At 36.9% G+C, this 27,886-nt stretch overlaps 2 pseudogenes; one reads left to right on the forward strand and one right to left on the reverse strand.

The window, feature by feature from the left end:
- Nucleotides 1-7: 7 nt before the first annotated feature.
- LOC115971722 lies at nt 8-27,886 on the reverse strand (annotated as a pseudogene).
- On the forward strand, nt 16,215-18,423 carry LOC115977714 (annotated as a pseudogene).

The following is a 27,886-nucleotide window of genomic DNA, read 5'->3' on the forward strand; positions in this document are numbered from 1 at the left end:
TTATTAATTAGTTGAATGAGTTGCTATTCTGGGGTGCTCTCCTTTGGAGACTAACAAGTGAGTAGTAAGCTCCATTTGGTCCCTTTGCTAACAAAGATGAGTGGGTTCCTTTCTCCCCCACTTTTCCTTTATCCAACACAGCAATCATATTACAATTTTGGATGGTGCTTAACCTGTGTGCCACAACCACACTAGTCCCCCCAACCATGACTCTTTCCAGTGCATCTTGCACTACTTTCTCTGATTGACTATCAAGTGCACTAGTTGCCTCGTCTAGCAATAACACTGATGGGTTTTTCAGTATAGCCCTGGCTATTGCAATACGTTGTTTCTGACCCCCAGATAATTGCACACCTCTGTCCCCACATGATGTTTCATACCCTTCTTTTAACCCTGAGATAAAATCATGAGCATTGGCTAACTTAGCGGCCTCAGTGATTTCTGTTTCATCAACTTTATCCGATGCTCCATAAGCAATGTTTTGCCTAATTGTGCCAGAAAATAGTGTTGGTTCTTGGCTAACAAGTGCAATGTGTTTCCTTAGTGACCTCAAATGGTATGACCTTATATCTTTACCAACAATTTTCACCATACCTTTAACTGGGTCATAGAATCTCTCAATTAATCCTATGATGGTTGATTTTCCAGACCCACTTTGTCCCACCAATGCTGTTGATTTCTCAGCTTCTATGTTGATTGAGAAGCCTTGGAATATGATCACATCAGGCCTAGCTGGGTATGCAAAATACACATCACGAATTTCAACGAGGCCTGTTATTTTTTCAGGCTGGTACCCTTCTGAGTCCTCTTGGTCAAGTACTCTCCCATGTAAGCAAAATTATAATGCTGTGTAATATTGACAACCATCAAGAACACAGCCAACCCAAGAAAACACAATAAGTAAATCCTTGTCTTATCCTTAATCTCCTGATGACTTGTCAAAAAATACACCGATACGATTGACCCCATTGCAAATGCATACAATGATTGAACCGCACCAAACAATGTAGCAGCTAAACAACCTAAGCTAGCTTGCTTCCACTCTGGGAGATTCAAAGCCAACAATCTTCGAAAAGATGGAACTGGGAATTTTTTTATCTTCTACTATTCCATCTTCTTGATCACCTAGTGAACCACCACGGCTTAGCCCAGCTATTGAGTTAGCTGAACTTGACCTACTCACTACAGAGAGTCTACGACTGCTTGTGTTATTGATGTTCATGTTTGATATAGAAGATGAAGCATGAGTGTTCTCTTCTAGTTCTCTCTGTTGAAGGTTTACAAATGAGGTGTAAAGACCATGCTCGTTTTCGATTAACTCGTTGTGTGAACCTGTAACGTTTCCATGACTTGGCCATTTTTGACAACAGCAATCACATCAACATTTCGAATGGTGGATAATCGGTGAGCAATGACAATTGTGGTGCACCCAACGGAGGCTTTGTCAAGAGCTTCTTGGACAACTCGTTCGGATTCTAAGTCTAGTGCACTTGTGGCCTCGTCTAGGAGTAGGATTCTTGGTTTCTTGATTATTGCTCGTGCAATGGCTATTCTTTGCTTTTGTCCTCCTGACATTTGAACACCTCTCTCAACAACCTGTTCTTGTGTTTTATCATTTTTCATTAGCTATAATGAGGAAACACCATAGATATGGAGTAATATTAAAGACAACTCTCTTGTCACAACTTATATCTTAAATCAACAAGTTTTTATTTCTAGATTTTCCTCACGAGCACTTTGTTGATTCATTGATATGTTAAATGCAGACAGGCACTAATTACTAGGTGATAGGCCAAGAATGTATTAACCTCTTATGATGAATTAACCAATTAATTAATTAGTCAAGTTAATTAATTAATTCAATTAGCATGCAATAAATGCGATAGCACAAACAAATCACCAAGTAAGTTAATATGCAGTGGAAAATAAAGTTGACACGGTGATTTGTTTACAAATGGGGAAAATATACATGGCAAAAACCCCGCTGTGTGATTTTAAAGTCACCACTCTCGAGAATCCACTATTATCACAACAAGCAGTTATAAGTAATGAAATCTCAGTACTTTATATCAACCTACAGTTGAACATTTACTCCAATACCCAATTGGACTTATTCTGTAGTGACAATCTCTCATTTCAATACACGGCTCCCAATACGTGACTAACTAATTCGATGTACGGATCCAAGTACGCGACTAATACCAACTTGAGAAGGATGTTGGCTACAAAGTTCTTCAGTTCATCACCATGATGAAGATCACGAAACTTGTTGGTTACAAAATCCTACAGCATGCAAATGTAGCAGCTTCTTAAAGAAAAAGATGAACTAGGGTATATGTCTCTGGTTCACAATATGCTTGTGAAAAACTTTTGCATTGATATGCATCAGCTATGACGGCCCTTAAAATAATCCTTAGATATGTTTAGGGTTGTGAGAAAAGAAAGCTCAAACATCTATACATGGATTGGATGAAAATCAGAACTGAAAATTTGATTTTCATAAATCTTAATAGATAGGGTATCTATCGAGCAGCTGTCGAGTATCAGGCAAAGCCACCTTTTAAATCTCGATAAATGCTATCTGTCGAGCTTTAAAATCTAGCATTTCTTCACTTGATTTTTGGACAGATTTGTATGGTTTTAACACTTAGACTTAATCTTGTAAGGTTGAATTTATTCAACCATCTAATTGGCTTTATTCCGTGCCAAATTTGCTTGTATTTCAGCATTTAGTAACCCCGTATTTAGGTGGGCTTGTTGTAAGGGTAGTGAGTGAGATAGAGTGAAGTTTACTCAAGATAGCATTTATCGAGATTTAAAAGGTGGATTTGTATGGTTTTAACACTTAGACTTAATCTTGTAAGGTTGAATTTATTCAACCATCTAATTGGATTTATTCCGTGCCAAATTTGCTTGTATTTCAGCATTTAGTAACCCCGTATTTAGGTGGGCTTGTTGTAAGGGTAGTGAGTGAGATAGAGTGAAGTTTACTCAAGAGTGTGCAAGAAAACAGAGAATCGCAGCTTGGCCTCGCGGGTGACTCGCGGCTGCAAGCCGCCAGACACAGCACACGTGCCAAGCATGCCAGAAGGTGAACAGTCATGCTAGCTGGAGCACTACATGACAAAATAGGACAACTAACCATACGGTTATCTCGCGACTGGATCTCGCGACTCAGTCAAGTCGCGAGGCCAAGCCGTGAGCCAGCCCTGTTTTGAAAAACCTGACGTTTCACATTCCTCTCTCACCCTAGTATATATACCCCTTATACCCACAAAAGAAAGAGAGCTTCCAGAGAGAATTTTGAGAGAGAAACACTAGAGTAAAACAAGATTGATTCATCTACAATCTTTACATAAGTGCCTCTTCAAATTCCTCAACTCTCTTCCTCTCCATTGCCAAACCCTTGAGAGGCTTTTTACCAAAACCTTGTTCTCACCATATCCATTACTGTGAGAAGGCTGTTTGGTGTTCTGGGAAGCAGTTAGGAAGGAACCAATTTTCATTGGTTGATGCTATGGTCTAGTAGCGGAATCTGGGAAGCTAGAAAAGAAAAAGGTTCGGCGCAACCTTGTTGGAGCAAGAAGCTTGGAGAGCTTAGGTGCACTGGATAGATTAGGCTTGGAGGGTCTATTGTTGTCCATGTATCCCAACTACATTTTCTAGTGGATTATTTACCGCTTGGAGGGCAGCGGAGAGGTTTTACGCCGAGGGCTTCAGTTTCCTCTTCGATAACACATTGCGTGTTGTCTTTGTGTTTGCATCTTCCTTCCCTTTTATCTTTGCATTTTATTATCTGCTGTAGGTTGTGATTTTAATTTGGCTTAGATAGTTTTTCCAATTCTATATTATAGCTTATGTTAATTTTCCGCACACTAGTTGTTTGACATAATGCTTAAATTGATTAAGTTGTAATTTGGGGGTCTAAACGTTCAAGGGTGTTTTTACACATATTTGAACTTTCATTTGGTATCAGAGCGAGTACACTTGTTTTGGTTTTATTACCTAAGTGTGATCCTTGACCCCTTGTGTATTTTGCCATGGATAATGCTTTGTATGCTTCTATGGATATTGTTAATTGTAACATGCCATGTGTTTGTGAAAATGCCTCTATGAGTGTTAATCCTCATAATTGTGATGACATGTTACTTGAATATATGGGTATTGTTGACAAACTCTTGAAGAAAGAAGCTAAGAAGTTTCAAAAGAATTTGAGCAAGTTAGTTTGTGAAAAGGATGATTTGATTGCTAAACTCAATGAATCCAACAAATTGGTTGAGAAATATAAGAATCTTGTTGAAATTTCTCTTGAAAAGCTGAAAGAGTTTGAATGTTTAAATAAGGACTTGGATGCTAAACTTGTTTTGTCTAACAAACTTGTTGATGATCTTAAATCTGAAAATGAATCTCTTAAGATGCATGCCAAGTGTTTGATTGCTGAACCTGTTGCTAAAATGGAAGAAAATATATGTTGCAATCATGTTGTGGTACCCGATTTTGTGCCTATTGTGTGTTCTACCTCAAATGACAAATCGGTGTACATTCCTCCACACAAAAGAAATCAAAAAGTGGAGAGAAAGGCTCTTAAGCCTAAGCCTCTGTTTAGGTCCCAATATAGGGAATTGAGTGGATTTAAATTTGTTCCTACTTGCCACCATTGTGGTGTGATCGGTCATATAAGACCCCAATGCCCCAAGTTAAAAAGAGAACAAACCTTTGTTGCTAGATCCCTTCCCAAAAAGCCTAATGGACCTAAATACATTTTTTGTCACCATTGTGGTACCTTTGGTCATCTAAGACCTCATTGTTCTAAGTTTCAAGCTCTTAAGAGAATCAAAAGAAAAGAGAAACTTGAGCTTTTTGGAAGTTGTGCTAAAAAGAGTAAATCGGTTTTGAGTGAAAATAGCATGTTGTTAAAGAAAATGTTTAATGCTCTTAACTCCTTGACTATGTGCATCTCTGGTTCTCATTCTTCCAACCCTCATCTCGCTTCTCTTGAGACACTCATTCCAAACAATCGTTCCGTTTGGATGAGGAAGGGTTTATATGGTTGAAGCTTGTGCTCTTTTTGGTCCTTGATCTAATTCTTTCGATCTTTGTAGGACCCTTCATGCATTAAATGTCATATCATCATGCATTTTGTGCATCTTGCATTTATTTGTATGCATTGTTTTGTTCTTAATCTTACTTTTATGTTTCTGCTTTGTGTGAGTAAAAAATCCAAAACCACATAAAAAGTGAAAAAAATTCAAAAAGTTTGATCGTATATGTTTGAGCACATATCACATGTGAGTTTGGCCTTGTACCTTTGTACAAATGGCTTTGTGCATTTACGAGCTTAACTTGTTATTTTTGCACTTATATCTTTGTGGAAAAATCTTGACATCTTTGTGTGATTGTTGTAAATCGATTTTCAACATTGTCATGAATGATTAGTTAATAGTCATGTTGGTTTTGATACATGTGTAGACTTGTGCTTATATCTCTTCCCACTATTTTATTTTTATTGCTTAAAGAGCTTAATATATGTAAATCTCAAAATGAAAAGAGATAATGAGCTGCAAAAGCTGTCGCACATACTAGTATTCAACTAAGAAAAAGGGAAAACGACTTATATGAAATTGTATGATGCCCAAAAAGCCAAAGGCTTGTTCATCAAATTGAAATATCACAAATTTCAGGCATCTATCTCAAAATGAGATGTTTTGATTCAAAATAATCAAATGTTATGAAATGTAAAGAAGCCAAATAAAAAGCTTCATCGTATGTAATCGTTTTCTTGTGGGAGGTCATATATGTTCATTTCTATAATTGAGATAGACCACTTGACTTAGTACTAGTTGTGTATGACTTGATTGAATTGATCATTGAAACTTCACTCTAGACTAAGGACTATTCCACATTTGATACACACACACAACACACATGCCTAATGTTCAATGAATGTCTTATTCATTTGTTAGATTGTACTTGTCTAAATGTGATGTGTGTGTGCTCAATCATATATGGTTCAATCCAAAAAGATTTTTGATCATTTTATATGTTTTTTGAAGTGATTTTTATCACTCTTTGTGTTCATGTTTAGTGTTTACTTTGTTTTTCATTGTTTAACCATGTTCTGTATTGAAAAACAGGGTGTCAGAGTTTTTCGCGGCTCAGCTGGTGACTCGCTAGTTGCGAAACCCCAGTCGCAAGTTCATCCAGAAGCTTTTAGCGACTCACTCGCGGCTCACTAGCGACTCGCTAAAATTTTCGCGACTGAACCTCGCGACTTGCGGCTTTCTTGCGACTCACTCGTGACTCACAAAAATTTTCACGACTGAACCTCGCGACTCGCCCAGTCGCGAAACGCCCAGAAATAGCTTTTTAAAGGGCTTTTTGTGGGAAACTTGTTTTAAACCTCTCCCGTTCTCTCTTAAACCCTTTTTTCAATATTTTTACATCAAAACCCAACCAATTTGAATGGTTTTTCATTCCATTAACATTTCTAAGGTAATTATAAATTTTTCATTAATTTTGATCCTTGGACTATGTTTTGGAGAGTTTTGTACTCTTGGTTGGGATTTTTATCATAGGGGTTGGAAAAACTTAATTTTTGTCAAATTTCTTCATGGGATTGGTTTCTTTTGTTTGATTTGCATTGGTTGTTGGCCCCTTGTGGCAGAAAGAACATGTATTAAGGATAGATTTCATAATGTTCATGCATTGTTTCACATTATTGTTCATAGTGTGCATGCTAGGTGTTTGATAAAATGCCTTTTAGACATTTTCTTGCTTATTTGGACTCTGATGAGTACCAAACTTTGGGGTTTCTCATGTTTCCTTATTAGGAACATGTTTGGTTCATTGGTTGTGTATTTAACACACCTTACCCCACATGTGCATTTTTCATGCATTGGTCATGCATTGCACTTAGCCACCTCTTGCACACACATTTGCTACCCTTGTCATGCATTAGTCTAGACCTTGCTTCTTCATCCTAGCATGTCATGTCTACCTTATGCTCTGTAGCATTTTACATTGTCTTAGGTTTGAGCTTCATTTTCTCATTCATCTCGCACCCCTCATGCATCATTAGCATTGTTCGTACCTTCATGTCTTGCCCTCGTTTCTTCTTGACCCTTTGTCTATTCCTGACAAAAAAAGGGAGAGTATGCTCTAGAGAGTATACCGGAGTGTTTTGTCATTTCTATATAACTCTTGTGCACATCCTTAGGGGGAGAGTATGCTCTAGAGAGTATACCGGAGTATTTTGTCATTTCTATATGACTCTTGTACACATCCTTAGGAGGAGAAATTCTATTTCTCATGCACATTTGTAGGGGGAGAGATATTCCATAGGGGAGATGCATATACCAAGGGGGAGAAGATATTGAGTTAATAAGAAAACTTTGTTTTGTTTGTTTCTCTTTATGTTTGTTTTCTTGTATTGCATCATGTTTTTGTTTTGGACATGCATATATTCCTATGCTATTGTGCTCCATTGAATGCATGTTCGGATGATCATTTGCTTTACTATGTGATCATTGTAGTCATTTCTATATGACTGTTTTGGTGTATGATCAAGTTCCTCACATGTTTCACATCATGTTTACTTGATCACAATTTACTTGTTACATTATACTTGTCCTTTTATTACTTGCTTTACCTTGAGGGTCTAATGTGTTTTGTGCAAGTATTTCAGGTTACAAGTATATATGCTCAAAGTGCATCACAGTTTCTCATCACTTTGAAGGGGAGAACTTTAAGCATTTTTAGTTTATATTGTTTAAGTTTATATTCAGTATTTTGTGGCTTGTACCCATGTTGCTTTTGTAAGCTTTTAGGGTTATGTTTTATGCATAGTTTGTAGACTTTATGGTGTGTACCATGCTTTATGTAGCCTTTTATACTTTGTTTAAATCAGTACTTCTATATAAATGTATTGTATTTTCTTTTAAGTACTTTCACTCTTGTGCCCTTGTAGGATTATTCCTAGATGCATATACTTAGTGTATTATGCATTGGTTGAGTGTTTGGCATGCAAGAGACTTGCATTGAGCTTGTTAGCTTGTATGTCCTAGTGTTCATTCCAAGTGTGAATGAGCATTGTGGTCACTACCTTGTAGTGATTACTTGGTTGATCAGGCCATGGTTTGTTTCTTAACTCCATCTTTGCTTGATCACATATTGCCTGTTTCATATGCATTTCACGATTTTCTGCTTACAATGATCATGGTGTATTGTTGTGTTTCAGAGTCTTATGTTCATATGATTCAAGTGCTTCACAGCTTCTAGAGTTAGGTGTGAGTGAGTTTTGCTCAACTGTTCCCAACTCACATGTTAAGTTTAGAGTCTGTTTTAGGGTTTTGTCACGGAATAGCCAAAGGGGGAGATTGTAAGGTTGAATTTATTCAACCATCTAATTGGCTTTATTCCGTGCCAAATTTGCTTGTATTTCAGCATTTAGTAATCCTGTATTTAGGTGGACTTGTTGTAAGGGTAGTGAGTGAAATAGAGTGAAGTTTGCTCAAGAGTGTGCAAGAAAACAGAGACTCGCGGCTTGGCCTCGCGGGTGACTCGCGGCTGCAAGCCGCCAGACACAGCACACGTGCCAAGCATGCCAGAAGGTGAATAGTCATGCTAGCTGGAGCACTACAGGACAAAATAGGACAACTGGCCATACAGTTATCTCACGACTGGATCTCGCGACTCAGTCAAGTCACGAGGCCAAGCCGTGAGCCAGCCCTGTTTTGAAAAACCTGACGTTTCACATTCCTCTCTCACACTAGTATATATACCCCTTATACCCACAAAAGAAAGAGAGCTTCCAGAGAGAATTTTGAGAGAGAAACCCTAGAGTAAAACAAGATTGATTCATCTACAATCTTTACATAAGTGCCTCTTCAAATTCCTCAACTCTCTTCCTCTCCATTGCCAAACCCTTGAGAGGTTTTTTACCAAAACCTTGTTCTCACCATATCCATTACTGTGAGAGGGCTGTTTGGTGTTCTGGGAAGCAGTTAGGAAGGAACCAATCTTCATTGGTTGATGCTATGGTCTAGTAGCAGAATCCGGGAAGTTAGAAAAGAAAAAGGTTCGGCGCAACCTCGTTGGAGCAAGAAGCTTGGAGGGCTTAGGTGCACTGGGTAGATTAGGCTTGGTGGGTCTATTGCTGTCCATGTATCCCAACTACATTTTTTAGTGGATTGTTTACCGCTTGGATGGCCGTGGAAAGGTTTTTCGCCGAGGGCTTCGGTTTCCTCTTCGATAACACATTGCGTGTTGTCTTTGTGTTTGCATCTTCCTTCCCTTTTATCTTTGCCTTTTATTATCTGCTGTGGGTTGTGATTTTAATTTGGTTTAGATAGTTTTTCCAATTCCATATTATAGCTTATGTTAATTTTCCGCACACTAATTGTTTGACATAATGCTTGAATTGGTTAAGTTGTAATTTGGGGGTCTAAACGTTCAAGAGTGTTTTTACACATATTTGAACTTTCAGATCTCTTGTTCTTTGAAGCATTAAACATATCCTAGATCTACCAAATTACAAGTAAAGTGCGTTTTGTCAAAGAATTAGTCAATTCTATATTGACTTATGTTCCTAACATGATTCACATATGTCCTAACACTAGGTAAATAGGGAAAGAGATGAGGCAAGTTCAAACCCCAAATACCGTATATTCCAAAGAGTGTTAGTACCATTAGACTGATATACTAAGTTATGATTGCAGTTAAATCACTTTCATATAAGCTCACATATACCCTTTTTTTTTTTTTTTTTTTTTGGTGTCAATTACAAGAAGTTACATCAACAACTACTTAAAAGGATAATGAAAATTTTTGTATCTTGGATTTATTAATAAATATTTGTGATGTTTTGCCAACTCTATTAATAAAAACTTGTGTTAGGTAGTAATGGTATGGTACTAGTTCCACATACTAAACGGTAAACTGTTTATTAGGAAAACAATCATTGTAGGAAACATTGAGGAAGTCTCTCATGCCACTCTATGATGTAATACTACTCATAAAGCAAGTGGAGGAAGAATAGTCCACAAATAATTAAATCCACTAACATGTTCTATGTCTTCCTTTTAGCTATTCTGTCTTTTCTTTTGGATTAGGATCCTGCTTTTGATCGTTTATTTTTATTGTAATTTTCAACGATTCCTGGCTCATATTCATTCCCTTTCAATGTCACACCCACTCGTGTGAGTGAAAACATTCTTGTATATGATCCGTTGTTAGGTCATTTTTATCAATTTAATTGCCAGCCTTTTTCATGAGTGGTCATAATTATTTTAAAGTTCTTAGGCACGAAAGACTGAATATAATATTTCACATGAATTACATCAGTTTGTTGGTTTGTTTGTCCCATATATATATAGAACGCAATTACAAGTAGTTTGGCTTCCCCTAAGTGGTTTTGAGCACTTGAGAGGACACCACAATGTCCTATGACCCATCTTGCGCTCTTGTCCACAAAAGGGAAGCTTTGCCTAATATAAAGGTAAATATTGTTTCACATGATCTCTACATTTTCATATAAAATATTCACATTTTACACATGATATAAAATAATTTGGATATAACGTAAAAAAGTGTGGACACTACTGGATATGAAACAATCAAAACTCATTATAAATTTTATTACAAAAAGCGTAAATTGATTGGTTAGTGTTTGTTTGTTTAAACCCCTTTAAACTCAAATTGTTTAACCTAATTAATTAACCAAATTGATACTTAAGTTTTTTATTCAGATCTAGGTTAAACACATACAATCATATTACTTAGTGCAGAAAAGTAAAGAAGGTAAACAATATGATGACCTAAAAAAACCAATAAAACCAGCAGTTTCAAAGTAAAAAACCTGGGGAGAATTTGACCTAACTATCCTCAAGGTAAACAAATTCACTATGATAGAATGGAAGCATATAATAGATTTTCTCCCTAAAATCTAAAACTAGCTCTTGTAAAACTTACTCACATGACCATGTGTTGTTTTAACTCCATGGACCCTTTCATTTGAATTTGCTAAACACAAACACCCACATTTTGTGACTTTGAGATCTTACTCAAAGGTTTTAGATAACCATTAGTAGTAGATCTTTATGCAGCAACTTGTTTCCACTAGTTCTTGATTGTAAATCTCATTCCGGTAGATACTTGTTAAGTTAGAAGACTACAAAAACCTCACAAATCTCACAGGAGTAACTCACAAGACTTCCAAGAACTTCTAAAATGTAGTTAGAGTTTTCCTTTTATACTAAGTAGTGTTTAACTCAAACCCTAAACGTTTTCATGGGCTTTGGGCCTGATTTAAAATTTGCAGAATATGATGTTTTATCGATCGAACCTTTCTTTTGATCAATCGAGCTTCACATAATCTGAACACTTCTTTCTGCAACTTAACAGTTCTTGAATCTTGACTTGAACAATCTTAAGCAATGTCTAACACCTAATTTAGACACATTTTTGTTCTCGATTTGCCAACATACATAAATTTAGAATCTAAACATTTATACTAAATATTTAGAACCGAACAGTTAGTTTTGAAAATAGTTGAAGATATTACAAATTTTATTATATAAATTTCATAAATTAACGAAAATGTAATGGTTGGATTTCAATAATATGATAAATATTTGTCTAAAATAATGCCTTTTGTGACTAGTGATGCGTCATTGTAAATACTATGCAATAAGAATTATAAGCATCTCTAGCATCATTAGTCAATTTTAACACACGAAAAATAATTTAAAGCCTCATTTAGTATGTTATTGATGAGACATCACTCATATTCACAGTTTTTAAATTCTTTTAATAAAAAAATAATAATAATGATAACTTTAATATTTTCTTTACAGATTTATTTGGGATATTTTGGTGCTCATGAGTTGTGCCTTTTGGATAGAGAAAATATGCTATGCATCGGATGCATATTTCTTCCCTCTCACATGGAGGTGAACCCCACACGTGTAGGGTCTACCTCCATGTGAGAAGGAGGAAACATGCATCTGATGCATGGAATACCACTTCCTCTAGATAAGATTGGTTTAAAACCTTAAATTACATTTGTCAAATAGTATATGCATATAGTGCTAGTGGGGCACCAAATAATAATTCTAGATGTTATGACTTATATGTTGATAACTACCAACAAATAGAAAAATAAATAAATAATGTCAAAATGGGCAAGCTCTGGCAATTGGTATAGAAGAAGACATTAATAATGATGATGATAATGTCAAAATGGGTAAGCTCTGACAAATAAGCAGAACTAACCTGTGTATCATATCCCTGAGTCAGCTGACTAATGAAATTATGAGCATTAGAAACTTTGGTAGCCTCTTCAATCTCTTCCATTGTAGCATTTTCCTTACCAAAGAGTATGTTTTCCTTAATTGTGGTTGCAAACAGTGTAGGCTCTTGGTTCACCAAACCCATCTATGACCTTAGCCACTTGACTTGTGACTTATTAATGGCAACCCCATCAAGAAGTATTTCTTCGGAAAATGGTTCATAAAACCTTTGCAGCAGTGATATCATAGTGGATTTTCCTGAGTAGGAATGGCAACGGGTCGGGGTCAGGTTCGGGTCGGGTTTTTCCATACTTGGACCCGACCTGCAGGCCCAAACCCTCGACCCGGACCTAGCTTGTTTACTAAGCCGTTTTTTTTTTTTTGGAGGGCCCAGACTTGTCCCAGCTAGGCCCCGTTAAACCCTGCCAAATTTGGGCCCATCCGTGGCCCAACCAAAAAAAAAAAATTTGAAGCCCAATCAAAACTTGCTGTTCACTATCGTTCCCCACTTTTCTTTCTCTTCCCAACTCGCAACTCGTTGTTCCCCACCGTTCAAAATCAAAACTCCATGGCCAGACTTTTCTTTCTCTTCACTCCATGGCCAGCTTTTCTTTCTCTTCTCTCCATTTCACATTTCAAGCTCTTTGTCGGTTAACACCCATTAATTGTGACCATTGCTTGCCACTACCATCTACTGCCATCTAGACTCAATCTTCATCAACGATTCTCTCTCTCTCTCTCTCTCTCTCTCTCTCTCTCTCTCTCACACACACACACACACACACACACACACAAACGGTTTGACCGATCTGACCGAAACCCATTTCAGCCAATTTCAGAGTGGTGGGTTTAATTGACTCAGTGGGAGTTCATTTGAATTTGTTGTTAAGTTGATTTCAATGGTGGTGGGGAGGCGAGGCATGAGGCAGTGACTGAGAGTAAGTGAGGCCGTGTGCATGAGGTAGTAACTAAGAGTGAGTGAGCTGAAATGAGGGAGTGAGGGTGAGGAGGGATTGAGGGAGGCATGAGCTGCTGTTGAAAAAATGAGGGACATAGGGTTAGTTGTAGCTATATATATATAAGGGGTTTTTTTTGTAATTTCAAGTAACCGGGTTATATTCGAGCCGGGTTTCTTGGACTCAACCCAAACCCGCTTCGGGTTTTTTTTTAAAAAAAAAAAAACCCATACCCGACCCTATTCCTAATCGGACCGGGTAAAACCCGGCCCATTAGGGTCAGGCTGGGCCGGGTACCCGCAGGTCAGGCAAAAATTGCCATCCCTATTCCTGAGCCATTCCCACCCAATAAGGCCACAGTTTTTCCTGCTGGAATCTCTAAGCAGAAGTCTTTGAAGATAATGCTCTCGGGCCTTGAAGGGTATGAGAATTCTACATGTTTGAATTCCTCGTTTCCTGAAACATTCTCTATAATTTCACCTTCCATGTTGTCGGAATCAATCTTAGGGACCCTTTTTGTCACTTTCATTATTCGTTCTCCTGTTGCAGATGCTTCAGCAAAGTACTTCAAGTTGGATAATCCATCACCAAAATGCCCTATTCAACAAGACAATCACAAACAAAATATGTCACACTTAAATTAAAAATTAAAGAAAAAATCATATAATTTGGTGTCATATTTACTATGCATTTGTATAGTTTGAATTGTAAACATAAAATTTTAAAAAGTTATACATAGACAAGTTAAAAAGTTGAGTTATACGTAAGTTAAATCATATTAAAATGTAAAACTTTCAAAAGCTATATATAAACAAATAAGTTAAATGGTGCGTGTATTCTTACAATCCACCCATGGCAATGGCAGTGCCAACAACGAAAACAGTTCCACCTTTGGCGTTATGGTACATAACAAGTCTACTACCATAGTAAGCCATGAAAGACCAAATAGCAAATACAACACCGTTGCTTCCAATGGCCAAGCCTTGCCTTAATCCCAACTCAACTGACCTTTGTAAAGCTGAAGAGAATGTTTCTATTATCTTGCTTTCACCAACAAAGGCATAGACGGTTCTAATAGAAGATACTGCTTGCTCTGCTACTGTACCAGCTTGATTATACTCTTCCCTTATCAGTTAGAGTCCTCCCATACATCAAACCAGGTATTACCAAAAGCACAATAAAAGGAAACCCCACAATAGCTAATCTCCATAGCAATAAGAACGCTGCTATGTAGCTTCCAAAGAACATAGACGCATTCATCACTAAGTTCGGAACCTAATCTATATATATATATATATATATATATATATATAAAACTAAAGCATTTGAAGCTTCCACAATTTTCCACGTCAACATTTTTTTTTTTCTATTTTTTAAATTTGATTTAAAATAAATGTAATTTTTCCTAACCAAATACACGTTACAAAACCTTACAAAACCCGATACTTCTCTCTTCTCTTCTCAAATGCTAACTTCTCCTTCCCCTAAACCCAAAACTCACCATTTCCTTCCTCCAAAATCAAAACCCAAAACTCAGATTCTCCCACTGTCGTCGCCGCCGCCACAGATTGCCGCCACCACGAATCGCCGCCACCACGGAAAGGCAACCTACTGAGGATTTGAATGATGTTGGCTTCGTTGAACCTAGGGAAACCCTATGGAAGATCAAATTCTACATGGGCTTCATCTCTTGGCATTTTAAAGAATGGTTAGTGATGTTTTTATTTTTGTAACGTTAAATTTAATCAACCATCTTGTTGGTTTTATTCCGTGCCAAATTTGCTTGTATTTCAGCATTTAGTAACCCTGTATTTAGGTGGGATTGTTGTAAGGGTAGTGAGTGAGATAGAGTGTTGAAATGCACAAGAGTGTGCAAGGAAACAAAGACTCGCGACTTGATCTCGCGGGTGACTCGCGGCTTCAAGCCGCCAGAAGTAGCACACGTGCCAAGCATGCCAGAAGTTAAAGCGTCATGCTAGCTGGAGCACTACAGGACAAAATAGGATAACTGGCCATTCTGTTATTGCGCGGCTGGATCTCGCGACTCAGTCAAGCCACGAGGCCAAGCCTTGTTTTGAAAAACCTGACTCTTCACATTCCATTCTCACCCCAGTATAAATACCCCTTATACCCACATAAAAAAGAAAGCTTCCAGAGAGAACTTTGAGAGAGAAACCCTAGAGTAAAACAAGATTGATTCATCTACAATCTTTACATAAGAGTCTCTTCAAATTCCTCAACTCTCTTCCTCTCCATTGTTAAACCTTTGAGAGGTCTTTTATCAAAACCTATTCTCACCATATCCATTACTATGAGAGGGCTGTTTGGTGTTCTGGGAAGCAGTTAGGAAGGAACCAATCTACATTGGTTGATGCTATGGTCAAATAGCGGAATCCGAGAAGCTAGAAAAGAAATAGGTTCAACGCAACCTCGTTGGAGCAAGAAGCTTAGAGGGCTTAGGTACACTAGGTAGATTAGGCTTGGAGGGTCTATTACTGTTCATATATCCCAACTACATTTTCTATTGGATTACTTACCGCTTGGAGGGCGACGGAGAGGTTTTATGACGAGAGCTTCGGTTTCCTCTTCGATAACACATCGAGTATTGTCCTTGTGTTTGCATCTTCCTTCCCTTTTATCTTTGCCTTTTATTATCTGCTGTGATTGTGATTTTAATTGGCTTAGATTGTTTACCAATTATGTTTATAGCTTTTGTTCATTTTCTGCACACTAGTTGTTTGTTATAAAACTTGAATTGGTTATTTTGTAATTGGGGGTCTAAATGTTCAAGGGTGTTTTATACATTATTTGAACTTTCATTTTTAATTTTAGGTTTTCCCCCTTACCTATTCTCTTTATTTGGAGTAAATTTGTGGTTTTGATTTTGGGTTTTGTTCTATTGGTTTTGGCTGTTAAATATGATTTAAGGCTACGTTTGGGAGTGTTTCTTTTGAATGATTAGCATAGATTGATGGGTTTGGAGCTGGTAGTGCTATTTTCAATTATTGGCTGCAATGCTCTCTCTTTCATATTTTAGCAAATTCAATCAACTGCACCCACTGAGCCTTAGAAGAAGAACCGAATTCAGGTTTCCAACACCAAGAAACCACTCTTCTTCTACGTCAATCTCGCTAAGGTATTATCTCTCTCTCTCTCTCTCTCTCTCTCTCTTCTTTGTTTCAATTTGTGATTCGATGTTCTTATGCTTTTGTTTAATTTTCTCTTTGAGGATAAAGAATGTGTTTTTTTGTTTGTTTCTTTCAGTAGAATTGAATTCATGGAATGGATATGTGGTTGTAGAATGTAGATCTGTTATGTGATTCTTTCTTGATTTGTTTGGTTGTTGAGAAAACGAAGGAAGCGAGAATTAAAGAAGGAACATTAGTTTAGTTTTCTTTCTATTTTTTCCAAGTAATTAAGCAAATGATGAGTTTTCATTTATCGAAGATGAGTTTTTTTTCTTTTGGTTTTCTTTTATCCAATCTTGGAGACAAAATTCTGAGTAAATATTTAGAGGAAGATTGAATAATTGTAAGATTGTTGAATTGGATCCCAAGATTATAGATTAGAATGCAATTGGTTTAAGACTTATGAGATGACATAATGGAGGAAATGAAAAAGTCCGGATTTGATCAATCTTTAACACTTTGTTTGGTCACATGGAAAGAAAATGTGGTGAAAGAAAAAGACTAACACATTTTTATTTATTTTACAACAAGATAGCTTTGTTTTTTCTTTGTTGCAAAGATACATTCAATAGCACGATGAGGTCGAGCTTTCTGCTTTAGGAATGGGTACATTTTCTTCAAAATTTCTTTGTATTACATTTTCCTCAGTTTTATACCCCAACAAGAAAAATATGTGTTTTTTTTTTTCTTTTCTTTTCTTTTCCATTTGTTGAATAATTGAGGGAAAAGAAAGAAAACACAAAATTTAATTGAAATATGATTTTCTTGTGCTATATATAATCAACTATGGGTTGAAGATTTCATGAATAATTAGCAATTGCAACTTTTTATAATGCCTTGAGTTTTCTTCTTTATCCAAGATCAATGAATTTGATATGTTTGACTATGTGCCTTTGCTTCACAGAAAAACCGAGGATAGGGTAATCGTGGAACTTTTATAATTCACATTGTGCAACTTTGTATACTTTCTAATTCAATGCTTTTTCTCACCATCTATTTCAATTTTGTATGTTCTTTTTTGGGTTAAGAATTATCATACTTGCTAAAATTCTTCACATATTTTATTTCATTACAGCAATCACTACAGTTGTCACAATCTCTGAGATTTTGAAGAACAATGGACTGGCTACTGAAAAGAGTAAGAATCCCATTGTCCCAATGCTAATAATCATTCCATGTACATGATAATAGTGATGATTTTTGTTTACAAAATTGAACAAAAGTTTTGACATCTACTGTTGGCATGAAAGACGAGAACAAGGGTCGTGGTGTTCAAAAGGCCAAGGTGGTTTTTTTCTTTTTCTTTGGGGGAAGGGGTGGTGTGCATTTGGGTATCTTGGTTTAGTTTGTTAAATTTGCTTTAAAAAATTATGATTATTTATGATCTCTTTCTTTTAGGTTTTTGACTTTCTATTCCCCTGAATTTAGATTGAAATTGTGCTGGGGAAATCTGATAAATTTGAGACTCTGATGACTACTGTTGTGATTGCTACTACAACTCCTGCTACAATTGAGCCTTCAACTGCCTATTTCTTTGGGTTTTTTTTTTTGGGGGGGGGGGGGGGAGCATGGCGGGGTTGTCGTTAGGGAACTAGAATGACCGCTGTGTTAAGCTTTTGTTTTGAGAATCAAATGAAATACAATATCTGCTCAGCTACATAGTCTTGTATACATTTGATTTATTTTTGCAATTAATTTCTCTTGGTTTGTTACTTTTTTACTTAGTCTTTTAGACATATAATTGATCTTTATAGATTGATTTATATTTGTATGGAGGGTTGTCCCTTTGCTGAACTCTAATGCTAACAAGTGCTGGCATGAAACTTGAGAAAGGGGCCAAGTCTTCTTGCCAAAAACTCTGTTTTGCTAATTTTGCTAATTTCATTTTCTCTATTGCTATGAGGTAGGAACGCAAAGTGGAGGTCTCCACAAGCAGCTGTAATACCTAATTTCCATCTTCCAATGCATAGTTTGGAAGTTAAAAATAGGTGAATTATCAGATGACATTTTCTCCATATAGATGCATTTTTCATACCAAATATGTGGGCTATTGTGCCATCTGTAGGGCCTTGTATTTAATGTTTTAAATGTCTGGTGTGTGAATGTGTATTGTACTTATAGTTTGTCAGAGCTACAACTGCCAATACTACTCTGCTACTACTGCTACTAGAATGCAACCAAGTGTGTTGTTCATAAATCACTATTGTTTGGTACCCTTGCAACTTATTGAAGCATACAAATATATATGCATTATTTAATCACACATCCCTACATTGTGCAATGCCACAAAGCCTTTGTGAACTGCACTTAGGCATGCCTTTAGTTTTGGTTTGGCACTTGAACTAAATGCCATAAATATCTAGATTTGTGGCTTTTGTATTCTTAATGTTTGAATAAAACCATATAGTACAATTTAAAAATGTTTCACAAAAAGATAATACCTTTTTGTGTGTGAATAATCTATTTTGTTATTTATTTATGAATTTCATGACGAAAACCAATGGAATACTTATTTTCATGAAGATTATAGACATATTGAACTTTTTTAATAATTCAATAGTTGGGGTGGGGTTATTATGAAATTTATTGACATTAAGAGTGTTTGGTTATACATTGTAAATCTTTGATGAATTGGTATAATTTGGTGTTATACTTGATACTAATTTGGCGAAAAATAAAGTAGCTTGAAGAAGTTGAGAAAAGAGAAGAGCATAAGAAAAGGAGGAAATAGATTCTTGAAAAGCATTGGATAAAGCTTGAAGATGTAAGCACAATTGTATATTTATTCTATTTACTGGTTCTTTTGTAATGCTTATTCAACCAAATGTAAGAGCACATTATGATTATTGTAATATATTACTTCATAATATTTGTATTTATCTCATTTTAATGATTTTATGTGTAATATTTTGATAGTTTCATCATAATTACATGTTTCATCTTATATTAGAGTTAATTTAGCTTTCAATAATTAAAATTAGAGAAATATTTAAACCTGAACATGTTAACATTTGATTTAAAACAATCTCGTGCATCGCACGGGTTAGCGACTAGTAATATTAAAAAAAAAAACACCAAGTCTTAGTCTTAAAATAAGTTTATAAAAATTGTAGTAGGACTTGGAATTTAATCAAAGATGAAAGTTCAAATATGTGTATAAACACCCTTGAATGTTTAGACCCCCAATTTACAAATTAACCAATTCAAGCTTTATGTCAAACAACTAGTGTGCGGAAAATGAACATAAGCTATAATATGGAATTGGATAAACTATCTAAGCCAAATTAAAATCACAACCCACAGCAGATAATAAAAGGCAAAGATAAAAGGGAAGGAAGATGCAAACACAAAGATAACACGCGATGTGTTATCGAAGAGGAAACCGAAGCCCTCGGCGTAAAACCTCTCCGCCGTCCTCCAAGCGGTCAATAATCCACTAGAAAATGTAGTTGGGATACATGATCAGCAATAGACCCTTTGTAAATTGGGGGTCTAAACGTTCAAGGGTGTTTATACACATATTTGAACTTTCAATTGGTATTAGAGCGGGTACACCTCTAGTGGTTTCATTACCATTGTGTGATCCTTGACCCCTTTTGAGATGGATCGGTCTCAATCCCTAAATGCACCTCCATATTTTGATGGTAGTAATTATGCTTTTTGGAAGGTTCGCATGAGAGCTTTTCTGTGTTCTATTGATGAATCTATTTGGGATGTTGTTGAGATAGGTTGGACCAGGCCTAAGGAAGCCAAATCCACATGGGATAAGGCAGCACTTGCTGCATCCAATGCTAACAGTAAAGCACTCAATGCTATTTTCTGTGGTGTGTCTCCAGATGAATTTCACAAGATCTCTCATATTACCGTTGCTAAAAAAGCATGGGAGATATTGGAGACCACGTACGAAGACACGAAGAAGGTAAAAGACACCAAGCTGCAGATGCTAACCACTCGGTTTGAGGAGTTAAAAATGAGTGAGGATAAGTCCTTTGACTCTTTCTATAGCAAGCTGAATGAAGTAATTGTCAGCAAGTTCAATTTGGGAGAGAAAACGGAGGACTCTAAAATTGTAAGGAAGATCCTTCGATCTTCGCCGGAAAGTTTTCGTGCTAAAGTGACAGCGATTGAAGAGAGCAAGGACCTTGATGACATCAAAGTCCAGGAGCTGGTTTTTTCTCTTCAGACTTATGAGATGTCGCTGCCCAATCAACGGAAGAGTAAATCTCTTACTCTTAAGACCATTAATGAGAAGGTGGAAGATCATGACTCATCGGGAGAAGATGTGGTTGACAAAGATGTTGCATACCTTGTTAAAAATTTCAGAAAATTCTTGAAATTCAAAAATAATGGCAAATTTGGTGATAAAGGAAAATTCCAAAGTTCAGGAAGGGAGAAAAGGGAATTCAAAAAGAAAGATGGAAAAGAATCCTAACCTACACAAGGTGTCACTTGTTTCGAATGTAACGGGCATGGACACTTTAAGAAAGAATGTCCGAATTATTTGAAATCGAAAGGCAAAGTGTATGCCACGACATTGAGTGACTCGGATTCATCCGACTCAGAATCTGAAGAAAGTTGTGATGGAGAGGGGAACTACTCAGCTTTTATGACTATTACTCATGTTGAGTCTTCAGACGAGTTGAATTTGCTTGTACGAGACCTTGGAGAACATAGTGATGAAGAATCACTGGGAATTGTTGAAGAATCAGATGTTGAAGAAGATGATAACACAGCCAATCTTCAAGAGAATTATAACTCACTCCTGGAGAAGTCAGGTAAGTACACAAGGGTGGCCAAGGCAGCTGTGAGAAAAATGAAGAAGGCAGATGAGGATTATAAAAGTCTCCTAATCTGATATAGGGAGGCCAAATGTGAGATAGAAACACTGAATGGTGAGCTATCAGAAGCTTACACAAAAGTGAGATTTCTTGAGCAAGAGGTTGTGCAAGCAAATGCCAAAATTGAGAGGGTCACCACCAAGAAGCTAGATGATGTTATTTCATCTCAAAAGAGCTTTTCAGACAAATCCGGGTTGGGATATACCGGAGGAAGTAGCTCATCTGGAAATGTCACTAAAGAAGTGAAGTTTATAAAGGTCAAAGAATCAGCTGATGTTGGTCCTACTACTGAGAAGTCCAAGATTGAGGAGAAAAGAAATGTGAGGAACAAACGGATGTTGAATTCCCGTAATGAATCTGTGGGCAGGTCTGAATCTCGTGCCAAGTCTTGGCCACGACCACAAAGAGGTCCTAGATCAACTTATGTGTGTCATCATTGCGGACTTCAAGGGCATACTCGACCAAATTGCCAAAAGCTGAGAGCAAAGAATAGTGCAACTCCTCAAAGGTCACGAGGACCTAGAAATGATAGAAGAAATTGGGCAGGTGAACAATCTAGAGATCAAAATGGTGATCCCGGAATGATGAACGTGATGAAGATGATTGGTGCCTTCACCAACTGCTTGGAAAGCTTTTCACGAAGGTTTGAAAGCCCTAACTCCCGTACCCAATCCTATAAGGAAATCACCCCAAACGTAAGTGACGTGTGGGTGAAAAAGGGTACTCATGCATAAGCATTACAACATGTCCATGCATTAATACTTCCTATGCTTTGCGACGATGTTTGGTTGTTTGCTTGTCTACTTGTGCATACTTTTGATTTTGTTTTTTTTGTTTTTGATCAATCTTTTTCTTCTAGTGTCAAAAATCCAAAAATCACATAAAAATTAGAAAATCAAAAAGTTTGATTGACATTGTTGAGCTTTTGTCTCAAAACTTGTTTTGTCTTATACCTTTGTGCTAATGGCTTTGTGCATTTTTGAGCATTGTTTGTTTCTTTGCACTCATATCACTGTGGGAGAAATCTTGAAATCTATGTGATTGTTGTAAATAGATCTTCAAACTTGTCATGAATGATTAGTGAATGGTTATGATGATCTTAAGACATGCATAGACTTGTGTCTATATATCTTCCCACTCTTTATTTTTGTTTTTGCTAAAAAGAGCTCACCAAATATAAATCTCCAAATGAAAAGAGATATTGAGCTGCAAAAGCCTGTCGCACACTCTAGTATTCGACTAGGAAAAAGGGTAAGCGACCTAAAATTAAAGTTATTGTTTATTCTAAAAGCCAAAGGCTAGTTCATTAAAGTGAAATATCAAATATCACTCTCACAATGAAAGGTGATTGTCTCAAAAGATCAAAAAGATCAATTGTTATGATTGAAAGTGGAGTCAAATGTAAAGCTCCAAGATATGTTAACAAGTTTTGTGGGAGGTCATATATACATATTTCTATAATTGAGATAGTTCACATGATCTAGTGCTAATTGTGTATGCCTTGGTTGAATTGATCATTGAAGCTTCACACTAGACTAAGGACTATCTCATTGTTGATATCCACACATAACACACAAGTTTATGTTTGATAAATGCCATAATCATTTGTGTGATTGTACTTGATGAAATGTGTTTTCACATGCTCAATCTTTGCTAATTTAAGCACAAAAATATTTTTCAGAGTTTTAGGTGTTTTTGGAAAGTATTTTGTTCTCAAAATTTGAAAATTTCAAAAATTTAGTTTTGCCCTATTTTGGCGACTTATTCACGGGTCATTTTTGGTGACTTGTTCACGAGTGGAAGGTCCAGTCGCGAGGGTTACTCAGAGATTTTCGCAGCTCAGCTCACGACTTTCTCGTGGGTAGACTTTCCAGTCGCGAAAAACACTTAGAAAAATTTTTCAAATTTTTATCTTTGAGTGTTTTGGCGGCTTGAACTGGTGCCTTTGTGGCGACTCTCTTCAGTCGCGAAAAACGCGTGTTTGGCAAAAATAGGGGCAGTTTTTAAATCTTTTTCAGTTTTCCCTCGAACTTTTATGACTGTTCATCTTCTTTCTCAACTGTTTCCTTCCCAAACACTCCGTGCACCCATTTTTCAAACTCCATTGTTGCCTCTTTTCAACTCAAAAATCTTCAAGTAACAGGTATGGGTTTTCTATCTTGAACTCTATTTTACTTGTTTTTGTGTTTTTCCCTTTGAATTGTTCGCATTTGTTTATGATTTTGAGATGGGAAAACTTTATTTTTTGTCAAATTTCTTCATGGGATTGTTTTCTTTTACTGATTTGCATTGGATGTTAGCCCCTTGTGGCAGAAAGAACATGTATTAAGGGTGGATTTCATGTTGTTCATGCATTGTTTCACATTATTGTTCATAGTGTGCATGCTAGGTGTTTGATAAAATGCCTCTTAGACATTTTCTCGCTTGTTTGGACTCCGATGAGTACCAAACTTTGGGGTTTCTCATGTTTCCTTATTAGGAACATGTTTGGTTCATTGGTTGTGTATTTAACACACCTTGCCCCATATGTGCATTTTTCATGCATTGGTCAGGCATTGCACACAGCCACCTCTTGCACACACCTTTGCTACCCTTGTCATGCATTGGTCTAGACCTTACTTATTCATCCTAGCATGTCATGTCTACCTTATGCTTTGTAGCATTTTACTTTGTCTTTGATTTGAGCTTCATTTTCTCATTCATCTCTTACCCCTCATGCATCATTATCTTTGTTCGTTCCTTCATCTCTTGCCCTCATTTCTCCTTGACCCTTTGTCTATTCTTGACAAAAAGGGGGAGAGTATACTCTAGAGAGTATACTGGAGTGTTTTGTCATTTCTATATGACTCCTGTGCACATCCTTAGGGGGAGAAATTCTATTTCTCATGCACATTTGTAGGGGGAGAGTTATTCCATAGGGGAGATGCATATACCAAGGGGGAGAAGACATTGAGATCATAAGAAAACTTTGTTTTGTTTGTTTTATTGTTGGCTTTATGGTGCTTTGAGTTATGCTTTGTGGTTCTCATCGCATCATGTTTTTGTTTTGGACATGCATATATCCCTATGTTATTGTGCTCCATTGAATGCATGCTCGGATGATCATTTGCTTTGCTATGTGATCATTGTAGTAATTTCTATATAACTGTTTTGGTGTATGATTAAGTTGCTCACATGTTTCACATCATGTTTACTTGATCACAATTTACTTGTTACATTATACTTGTCCTTTTATTACTTGCTTTACCTTGAGAGTCTAATATGTTTTGTGCAAGTGTTTCAGGTTACAAGTATATATGTTCCAAGTGCATCACAGCCTATCATCACTTTGAAGGGGAGAAACTTTAAGCACTTTTAGTTTATATTGTTTAAGTTTATATTCAGTATTTTGTGGTTTGTACCCATGTTACTTATGTAAGCTTTTAGGCTTATGTTTTATGCATGCTTGTAGGCTTCATGGTTTGTACCATACTTTATGCAGCCTCTATGATTTTGCTAAATCAGTACTTCTATCCAAATGTCATGCATTCTCTGGTTAAGTACTGTCACTCTTGTGCCCTTGTAGGATTGTTCCTAGATGCATATACTTAGTGTATTATGCATTGGTTGAGTGTTGGGCATACAAGTAACTTGCATTGTTCTTGTTAGCTTGTATGTTCAAGTGTTCATTCCAAGTGTGAATGAGCATTGTGATCACTACCTTGTAGTGATTACTTGTTTGATCAAGCCATGGTTTGTTTCTTAAGTCCATCTTTGCTTGATCACATCATGCCTACTTCATATGCATTTCATGCTTTTCTGCATACAATGATCATGGTGTATTGTTGTGTTTCAGGAGATTCATGTTCATATGATTCAAAAGCTTCACAGTTTCTAGATTTAGGTGTGAGTGAGTTTTGCCATTGTTTCCAAACTCACGTTTAAGTCTAGAGTCTATTTTAGGGTTTTTTGTCACGGAATAGCCAAAGGGGGAGATTGTAAGGTTGAATTTAATCAACCATGTGTTGACTTTATTCCGTGACATATTTGCTTGTAATACAGCACTTAGAAACCCTGTATTTAGGTGGAAATCATGTAAGGGTAGTGTGTGAAAGAGTGTGAAGAAATGCTCAAGACTGTGCAGTGAAGTAGGGACTCGCGGCTGGACTCACGAGAGGCTCGCGGCTTGCAAGCCGCCAAAAGTTGCACACGTGCAGAGCATGCAGGGGAGCTGAACAGTCATGCCAGTTGGAGCACTACAGGACAAAAATCCAGACTGGCCACTCAGTTAGCTCGCAGCTTGAACTCGCGACTCAGTCAAGTCGCGAGGTCAAGTCGCCAGCCAGCCCTGTTTTGGAAAAACTGACTCTTCGCATTCCATTCTCACACCAATATAAATAGCCCTCATTCCCACAAAATATGTGTGGCCATTTAGAAAGAAAAACTCTAAGAGAGGTTTCTTCAAAACACCCACTTAATTAGAGAGAGCTACTCATTCTTAGAGAGAAATCTTTGTAGTCTCTTCTCATTCCCTCTCTCATTGTCAGACCTATTGAGAGGAGATTTCTATCCAAACACTGCCCACGCACATTTAGAGTGTTGAGTGTTTTTGGAGCTTTGGGAAGTATTGGAAGATGCCAAGGATGGCGGATGCTATGGTCAAGTAGCGGAATCCGGTAAGCTAGAAAAGAAAAAGGTTCGGCGCAACCTCGTTGGAGCAAGAAGCTTGGAGGGCTTAGGTACATCGGGTAGATTAGGGTTGGAGGGTCTATTGCTGTTCATGTATCCCAACTACATTTTCTAGTGGATTATTGACCGCTTGGAGGGCGGCGGAGAGGTTTTACGCCGAGGGCTTCGGTTTCCTGTTCGATAACACATCGCGTGTTATCTTTGTGTTTGCATCTTCCTTCCCTTTTATCTTTGCCTTTTATTATCTGCTGTGGGTTGTGATTTTAATTTGGTTTAGATAGTTTATCCAATTCCATATTATAGCTTATGTTCATTTTCCGCACACTAGTTGTTTGACATAAAACTTGAATTGGTTAATTTGTAAATTGGGGGTCTAAACGTTCAAGGGTGTTTATACACATATTTGAACTTTCAAAAGACCTTTTCACCTAGAACATCTTGGATTACAAGGCTTTCATTAGAGACACATGTGATGACCTCGGATGTGCTTGTCACATGCAAATCAAAGTAACCCACATCTTGCCTTAGCACTACTTTCAAATATCTAGCTCTCATTCTTGCAGCTTGTCTCTCACCTGTTCTTGTCTAACAATACCCCTCAGAAAAACAAAAAAACAAGAAAATCAAAAATTTTCATAACCAATCACAATTTAATCTATGATAAATTCAAACAAAAAAAAAAAATTATCACAGTGAAACCCACCTAGGAAACAAGCTACAAATGACCCACAAGCCAAGTACACTAGAGCCAATGTGTACATTTTTAGACCCCTTAAACACAACCAAATTAACCTAGTTATTTAGCTAAGTGATTAACTTAGGTAAATTATGCAGAACTAGGTTAACACATATAAATCATATCATTAATAAGTGTGGAAAATAAAGAACACAACGATATGATAACCCAGGAAAACCAAACCGGTAAAAAACCTGGGGAGGATTTAACCTAGCTATCCTCAAGGTAAACAAATCCACTATAGAGAATTGAAGTTTACATAATAGTGATTTAGACTATTAACATCCTATTGCTACCTCGAGTAGGAAACTTACTATCATGACCACGTGACAGCTCCAAGTCCACTGACTACTTCTCTCTTAGATTCACAGCTAGCACAACCACTCCCGCTTGTATATCTTTAAGCTCTTGAATCAGCAACTGAATTAATCACTAAGCTCTCGACATCAATCTTGAGATTGGAAACCCTAAGCATGTATGAAGGCAAACACCTCTTGATCTCACAAGAGATTCACACACACATAGCATAAAGAGCAACCTCAAAACGTGGCTAGGGTTTTTCTTTTTATACTTAAGACAAAACATAAAACTCTATATGTGAAACGGGCTTGGGCTGAGTTGGAAAAATTCTATAGAAAAAAAAATCTGCACGAGCTTCAATCAATCGAGTCTAATTCTCGATCGATCGAGCCAGGCAGATTTACACAGCAAATCTTACAGTACACTTGATTCCATCTTTACAATAAACACATACTTTGAGCAAGTCTAAAACAAGACTAAACGTTTTGATCATGGTTTGCCAACATTACAAATTGAAGTTCTAATACATTTAAACCTAAAGTCTTAGAACCCAACACAATGCATTCTGTCACCCACAAAAACCAAACCCAGTTAGATTTTGTTTCTTTGTTGTGTGCATGCATGTATCCACGTGTGTGTATGAGAGAGAGAGAGAGAGAGAGTGTACCTCATTGATGCTATTCAAAAAGCTGTCTGATAAAGAAACTGCTGAAGAACCAGTGCCAATATTGTTCATCAAGCAGCTAGTGATAAACAACACCAAAAGCGAAATAAGCCCATCACCAACGGACCCAATGAACCCAAAAATCATCAACAAGAAGTCCACACCATCGGTATGCATGAACATGGAGCTTATAGAACCCTTCCTATTATTCTTCTTCATCGTGACCACACTGCTTTTTTCTTGTTCCAT

Source organism: Quercus lobata, chromosome 2, assembly GCF_001633185.2.
Source record: "Quercus lobata isolate SW786 chromosome 2, ValleyOak3.0 Primary Assembly, whole genome shotgun sequence".
In the NCBI taxonomy this organism is placed as follows: Eukaryota; Viridiplantae; Streptophyta; class Magnoliopsida; order Fagales; family Fagaceae; genus Quercus; species Quercus lobata.